The sequence below is a fragment of the Schistocerca cancellata genome, chromosome 3, assembly GCF_023864275.1.
Source record: "Schistocerca cancellata isolate TAMUIC-IGC-003103 chromosome 3, iqSchCanc2.1, whole genome shotgun sequence".
Lineage (NCBI taxonomy): Eukaryota > Metazoa > Arthropoda > Insecta > Orthoptera > Acrididae > Schistocerca > Schistocerca cancellata.
Window position 1 is genome coordinate 412,682,411 of NC_064628.1, and position 7,500 is coordinate 412,689,910.

General features: G+C 56.1%; 3 non-coding genes across 3 annotated transcripts in view; all 3 read left to right on the forward strand.

Moving 5' to 3' along the window:
- The first annotated feature begins 3,778 nt into the window (after positions 1 to 3,778).
- LOC126178798 (small subunit ribosomal RNA) lies at positions 3,779 to 5,687 on the forward strand. Its single transcript, XR_007536652.1, has one exon. It is a non-coding gene; the product is annotated as a small subunit ribosomal RNA (ribosomal RNA).
- A 352-nt stretch (positions 5,688 to 6,039) lies between these two features.
- On the forward strand, positions 6,040 to 6,194 carry LOC126178387 (5.8S ribosomal RNA). The gene has a single exon (XR_007536291.1). It is a non-coding gene; the product is annotated as a 5.8S ribosomal RNA (ribosomal RNA).
- Positions 6,195 to 6,383: 189 nt separating this feature from the next.
- Positions 6,384 to 7,500, forward strand: part of LOC126177187 (large subunit ribosomal RNA) — a 4,223-nt gene continuing 3,106 nt past the window's right edge. The window contains exon 1 of the ribosomal RNA XR_007535783.1: positions 6,384 to 7,500. This exon is cut by the window's right edge and continues 3,106 nt beyond it. This is a non-coding gene — a ribosomal RNA (large subunit ribosomal RNA).

Consider the following 7,500-nt stretch of genomic DNA (forward strand, 5'->3'; position numbering starts at 1 on the left):
GGCCCAGAAACGACACCTCCATCTACAGGAATCCAACGGAACTACACCAACCATACTGCCAAACCACAGCATCGCCATCTATGACAATGTGACGAAACCACATGCAATAGCCCCATCTACGCGAATCGGACGACACTACGTCCACCATGTCGCGCGCACCACAAAAACAAAATACCGCACTCTGCAAGTCTCCCGCAACATGACCTGCTGCACCGACGATACCGCCATCTATGAGACGCCACGCCGACTACGACATCGCTAGGTCCCACAGTGCCCATTTTCCGACGCCACCCACAAAGCCTGCACCATCTGTCCACGACAGGAGCCCCAACGCCAGTGCCTGCGTCGCACGAAGTAGTCAACCGACAATCACTCCACCCGCACCCGCACGTGGCCCACCCCAACCGCCCAAATCGCAACCCAAGCGGATGAACGGCGGACTCTTCCCGCACTCGTACGTTGCAATCCACCCCTATATCTTGCGTTTCATGAAGAGTTATATCCAATATGCCAAATTCCCGCTGTCCCTATACATGCTGTAAGTCTGTGCACACAATATGAACCACACCTCAGCGAGACACTCTATCACACATTACTCTCTGCCTGTAACAGACACAGATACAATATGTAAGCACCAGCATGGACCAACGTCCGGTGCATCCTCTCCGCCACAGTACACCATCCACACTATGATAACCACACCAGGGGGTTCAATTATAAAATAGAATATCCCACCCGTCCGACATCCACAATTGCTCAGATAAGCCACCAACACCCACACATGTCCTACACAGGGGTGCACCCAACACCACCACACTGCCTCCTGTTACAGCACAGAAACAATGGCAGGAATGAATCGCACAGGTCTGCCACTCCCTTGCCGCAACCACAGACGCGGCGCGCCTCCAGTCACGAGCGAAAAGCGCATCCTGACGAGACATAACTGCTGTCACATACTGACGCTGCCTCAGACATCCACTTACAATGATCACTACCAACGAACCTCGGCCCCCCCCCCCCAACACACTATCTCTTACCACGTTGTGTACTGTAATCCAACCCATTTCGCACCTTAACCTAACCCATTTTGCACCTTAACCTAACCAAATTTGTAACGCAATTTGTACCGCAATGTAACGCAATTTGTACCGCAATGTAACGCAATTTGTACCGCAATGTAACGCAATTTGTACCGCAATGTAACTCAATTTGTACCGCAATGTAACTCAATTTGTACCGCAATGTAACGCAATTTGTGCCTTAACCTAACCCAAGTTGGGCCTTAACCTAACCCAAGTTGGGCCTTAACCTAACCCAAGTTGGGCCTTAACCTAACCCAAGTTGGGCCTTAACCTAACCCAAGTTGGGCCTTAACCTAACCCAAGTTGGGCCTTAACCTAACCCAAGTTGGGCCTTAACCTAACCCAAGTTGGGCCTTAACCTAACCCAAGTTGTGCCTTAACCTAACCCACGTTGTGCCTTAACCTAACCCACGTTGTGCCTTAACCTAACCCACGTTGTGCCTTAACCTAACCCACGTTGTGCCTTAACCTAACCCACGTTGTGCCTTAACCTAACCCACGTTGTGCCTTAACCTAACCCACGTTGTGCCCTAACCTAACCCACGTTGTGCCTTAACCTAACCCACGTTGTGCCTTAACCTAACCCACGTTGTGCCTTAACCTAACCCACGTTGTGCCTTAACCTAACCCACGTTGTGCCTTAACCTAACCCACGTTGTGCCTTAACCTAACCCACGTTGTGCCTTAACCTAACCCACGTTGTGCCTTAACCTAACCCACGTTGTGCCTTAACCTAACCCACGTTGTGCCTTAACCTAACCCACGTTGTGCCTTAACCTAACCCACGTTGTGCCTTAACCTAACCCACGTTGTGCCTTAACCTAACCCACGTTGTGCCTTAACCTAACCCACGTTGTGCCTTAACCTAACCCACGTTGTGCCTTAACCTAACCCAAGTTGTGCCTTAACCTAACCCACGTTGTGCCTTAACCTAACCCACGTTGTGCCTTAACCTGCTCTGTAATTGGCATATGACACGTTACATTAATCCAGTGTTGTCTAACCACAACCCTCTGAATATAGTTCGCTACTCGCACCGCCCACCCTCTTGTGTATCGTTTCATGTTCAACACTTCGCAAGTGTTGCTTACTTTTTACATGCTCCCGCTGTACACTGTAATGTGGACGACTGCAGGATGTACATCGCCCCCCCCCCTCCCCCCTGCCTTCGCACGCTGGTCGTTCAGGTGCTTGCGTGTTCAATGCCCTTCGCAGCTGTTCACTGGCATTCGCATGTCGAAGCGCTCAGTCTACGTCGTGGTACGGCCTGTGTCCACTGTCCGCTGATGTCGTAAGCTTAACCCTCACATTGTACTGCACATAGGTCCGTATGTACTGAATGATACGCTGTGGCACATGTGTGACCGTACAACGACTGCGCCCAACAACAGCGAACCATACGGTCCAAATGTTGTGCACTCAGCCACGTGCCGTCTCCCCATAACAGCTACATTGCAGTGTGGTACGCCATAGAGACGTGTGGGAGTAACGGACGCCCTGGATGGCGATCAGCATGAGCCGTCTGTTGATGTAGTGGCGCGTGTATTCAAACGTAGTCGTCTCTTCTCACACAGTGTGATAGCATGGTGCACCGCGTTCCACATCTGCGACATGGTACAGATGCTGGTTGACAGTCGGTCTCGTAATGGACATCGCATACGTAGGGGGCCACCTCCCACGCGTTCTCTAGTCGGGCACATTTTGTTGCGTGTATGTGGGCAGACGTAGTGTGTCGTGACACCTAACAGACAGGTATGCAATAATCGTTGCATTTGCAAACTGGGATGGACGTCTCCGTTTGCTGGTGACGTTACGCAAATGAACAACTGGTAAACCCATTGTGGTGCGGTTGTTGTTGCTGGAGGTAAATCAGTAAGGGCAAATCTGTGTGTGAAGCGATACGCGGCGGTGGCTGGGTGGGACCGTCCCCGGCCGGTGAGGGGGGGCCGCCCGGCGTGCTGGCCGCGCGGTGCGTGGGCGCACGCGCTACAGCCGGCTGGTGGGGGCGCCCAGTGGCAGGCGCGCCGGCCGACGGACGCGGCAGGCGGCGCAGCTGCGCGCCGGGGCACCCTGCGCGCGGCGCCGGGCGGCCAAAGTGGGTCCTCGCGGGCCCGGTGCGAAGCGCGGTGGACATCTGCAGTGTGCTGGTCCGACTGAGGACTGTGTGCGTTGAGGATGCGCCGCCGCCCGGCACTCGGCGCCGCGACGCCGTCTGCTGCTCGGTCGCCCCAGCGGTTCTCGCTGGTGGTTTGTATCGCAGTTGTGCAGACGTGTTGGCACGTGCGCTGTGCTGGGAGAGTTCGCTTCGGCACCCACGTGGGGCCTTTGCCCTTCTGTGGCGCTGGCGTTGGAGCTGCCGGTCACCGTAGGTGGCGCGTGTTGTCTCCCGCCGGCAATGCCACGACAGCACGCTCCCGGGCCTCTGTCGGCAGCGGCAAGCTCAGTTGGGAGCACGGGTGGTCGCACCTAAAGCGTCTACTCGCCTAACTCCGGGCGATTGCGCCTCTCTCGAACCCGACCAAGTACTTAGGACGGCGCTGCGCGCCGCCGGGACCTGAGAGGGTTTCGAGGTGTATTGTGCAGGGGAGCTCAGCCTCCTCCTGTTTGCAGAATAATTGAGCGGACGCTTGCGTGTTCGCGCGGGCCCCTGGGACACACTCCCGGGCGGCCGGCTGCTCAGCTCTAGTTGACGCAGCTCCCTGGTTGATCCTGCCAGTAGTCATATGCTTGTCTCAAAGATTAAGCCATGCATGTCTCAGTACAAGCCGCATTAAGGTGAAACCGCGAATGGCTCATTAAATCAGTTATGGTTCCTTAGATCGTACCCACGTTACTTGGATAACTGTGGTAATTCTAGAGCTAATACATGCAAACAGAGTCCCGACCAGAGATGGAAGGGACGCTTTTATTAGATCAAAACCAATCGGTCGGCTCGTCCGGTCCGTTTGCCTTGGTGACTCTGAATAACTTTGGGCTGATCGCACGGTCCTCGTACCGGCGACGCATCTTTCAAATGTCTGCCTTATCAACTGTCGATGGTAGGTTCTGCGCCTACCATGGTTGTAACGGGTAACGGGGAATCAGGGTTCGATTCCGGAGAGGGAGCCTGAGAAACGGCTACCACATCCAAGGAAGGCAGCAGGCGCGCAAATTACCCACTCCCGGCACGGGGAGGTAGTGACGAAAAATAACGATACGGGACTCATCCGAGGCCCCGTAATCGGAATGAGTACACTTTAAATCCTTTAACGAGTATCTATTGGAGGGCAAGTCTGGTGCCAGCAGCCGCGGTAATTCCAGCTCCAATAGCGTATATTAAAGTTGTTGCGGTTAAAAAGCTCGTAGTTGGATTTGTGTCCCACGCTGTTGGTTCACCGCCCGTCGGTGTTTAACTGGCATGTATCGTGGGACGTCCTGCCGGTGGGGCGAGCCGAAGGCGTGCGACCGCCTCGTGCGTGTTCGTGCGTCCCGAGGCGGACCCCGTTGAAATCCTACCAAGGTGCTCTTTATTGAGTGTCTGGGTGGGCCGGCACGTTTACTTTGAACAAATTAGAGTGCTTAAAGCAGGCAAGCCCGCCTGAATACTGTGTGCATGGAATAATGGAATAGGACCTCGGTTCTATTTTGTTGGTTTTCGGAACCCGAGGTAATGATTAATAGGGACAGGCGGGGGCATTCGTATTGCGACGTTAGAGGTGAAATTCTTGGATCGTCGCAAGACGAACAGAAGCGAAAGCATTTGCCAAGTATGTTTTCATTAATCAAGAACGAAAGTTAGAGGTTCGAAGGCGATCAGATACCGCCCTAGTTCTAACCATAAACGATGCCAGCCAGCGATCCGCCGCAGTTCCTCCGATGACTCGGCGGGCAGCCTCCGGGAAACCAAAGCTTTTGGGTTCCGGGGGAAGTATGGTTGCAAAGCTGAAACTTAAAGGAATTGACGGAAGGGCACCACCAGGAGTGGAGCCTGCGGCTTAATTTGACTCAACACGGGAAACCTCACCAGGCCCGGACACCGGAAGGATTGACAGATTGATAGCTCTTTCTTGATTCGGTGGGTGGTGGTGCATGGCCGTTCTTAGTTGGTGGAGCGATTTGTCTGGTTAATTCCGATAACGAACGAGACTCTAGCCTGCTAACTAGTCGCGTGACATCCTTCGTGCTGTCAGCGATTACTTTTCTTCTTAGAGGGACAGGCGGCTTCTAGCCGCACGAGATTGAGCAATAACAGGTCTGTGATGCCCTTAGATGTTCTGGGCCGCACGCGCGCTACACTGAAGGAATCAGCGTGTCTTCCTAGGCCGAAAGGTCGGGGTAACCCGCTGAACCTCCTTCGTGCTAGGGATTGGGGCTTGCAATTGTTCCCCATGAACGAGGAATTCCCAGTAAGCGCGAGTCATAAGCTCGCGTTGATTACGTCCCTGCCCTTTGTACACACCGCCCGTCGCTACTACCGATTGAATGATTTAGTGAGGTCTTCGGACTGGTACGCGGCATCGACTCTGTCGTTGCCGATGCTACCGGAAAGATGACCAAACTTGATCATTTAGAGGAAGTAAAAGTCGTAACAAGGTTTCCGTTGGTGAACCTGCGGAAGGATCATTACCGACTAGACTGCATGTCTTTCGATGTGCGTGTCGTGTCGCGCAACACGCTACCTGTACGGCAGCAGCCGTGCGCCGCGTGCGGAACCACGCGTGCCTCTCAAAACTAACTGAAAAATGTTGTGTGGTACGAGCGCTGAAGCTCTGGAGCGGCTGGCCTGCGGCACCTGGCGCCTGGCGCCGGTTTTGAATGACTTTCGCCCGAGTGCCTGTCCGCTCCGGTGTGGAGCCGTACGACGCCCATCGGCCGTGAGGCCGTTGGACACAGAACGCTGGAACAGGGGCCGTCAAACGCCTCAGTCCCGCCTATGCAACTGTTTTGAAAGAGACAGTGGAAACTAAACAAAAAAGATCACCCAGGACGGTGGATCACTCGGCTCGTGGGTCGATGAAGAACGCAGCAAATTGCGCGTCGACATGTGAACTGCAGGACACATGAACATCGACGTTTCGAACGCACATTGCGGTCCATGGATTCCGTTCCCGGGCCACGTCTGGCTGAGGGTCGGCTACGTATACTGAAGCGCGCGGCGTTTGTCCCGCCTTCGGAGACCTGGGAGTGTCGTGGCCGCCTGTGGGGCCGGCCGCGTCTCCTTAAACGTGCGATGCGCGCCCGTCGCCTGGCGGTTCGCATACCGGTACTTTCTCGGTAGCGTGCACAGCCGGCTGGCGGTGTGGCGTGCGACACCTCGTACAACGACCTCAGAGCAGGCGAGACTACCCGCTGAATTTAAGCATATTACTAAGCGGAGGAAAAGAAACTAACAAGGATTCCCCCAGTAGCGGCGAGCGAACAGGGAAGAGTCCAGCACCGAACCCCGCAGGCTGCCGCCTGTCGTGGCATGTGGTGTTTGGGAGGGTCCACTACCCCGACGCCTCGCGCCGAGCCCAAGTCCAACTTGAATGAGGCCACGGCCCGTAGAGGGTGCCAGGCCCGTAGCGGCCGGTGCGAGCGTCGGCGGGACCTCTCCTTCGAGTCGGGTTGCTTGAGAGTGCAGCTCCAAGTGGGTGGTAAACTCCATCTGAGACTAAATATGACCACGAGACCGATAGCGAACAAGTACCGTGAGGGAAAGTTGAAAAGAACTTTGAAGAGAGAGTTCAAAAGTACGTGAAACCGTTCTGGGGTAAACGTGAGAAGTCCGAAAGGTCGAACGGGTGAGATTCACGCCCATCCGGCCACTGGCTCCCGCCCTCGGCAGATGGGGCCGGCCGCCCGCGCGGAGCAATCCGCGGCGGGGTCGTGTCCGGTTGCCTTTCCACTCGCCGCGGGGTGGGGCCGTTCCGGTGTGCGGTGGGCCGCACTTCTCCCCTAGTAGGACGTCGCGACCCGCTGGGTGCCGGCCTACGGCCCGGGTGCGCAGCCTGTCCTTCCGCGGGCCTCGGTTCGCGTCTGTTGGGCAGAGCCCCGGTGTCCTGGCTGGCTGCTCGGCGGTATATCTGGAGGAGTCGATTCGCCCCTTTGGGCGCTCGGGCTCCCGGCAAGCGCGCGCGGTTCTTCCCGGATGACGGACCTACCTGGCCCGGCCCCGGACCCGCGCCGCTGTTGGCTCGGGATGCTCTCGGGCGGAATAATCGCTCCCGTCAGCGGCGCTTCAGCTTTGGACAATTTCACGACCCGTCTTGAAACACGGACCAAGGAGTCTAACATGTGCGCGAGTCATTGGGCTGTACGAAACCTAAAGGCGTAATGAAAGTGAAGGTCTCGCCTTGCGCGGGCCGAGGGAGGATGGGGCTTCCCCGCCCTTCACGGGGCGGCGGCCTCCGCACTCCCGGGGCGTCTCGTCCTCATTGCGAGGTGAGGCGCACCTAGA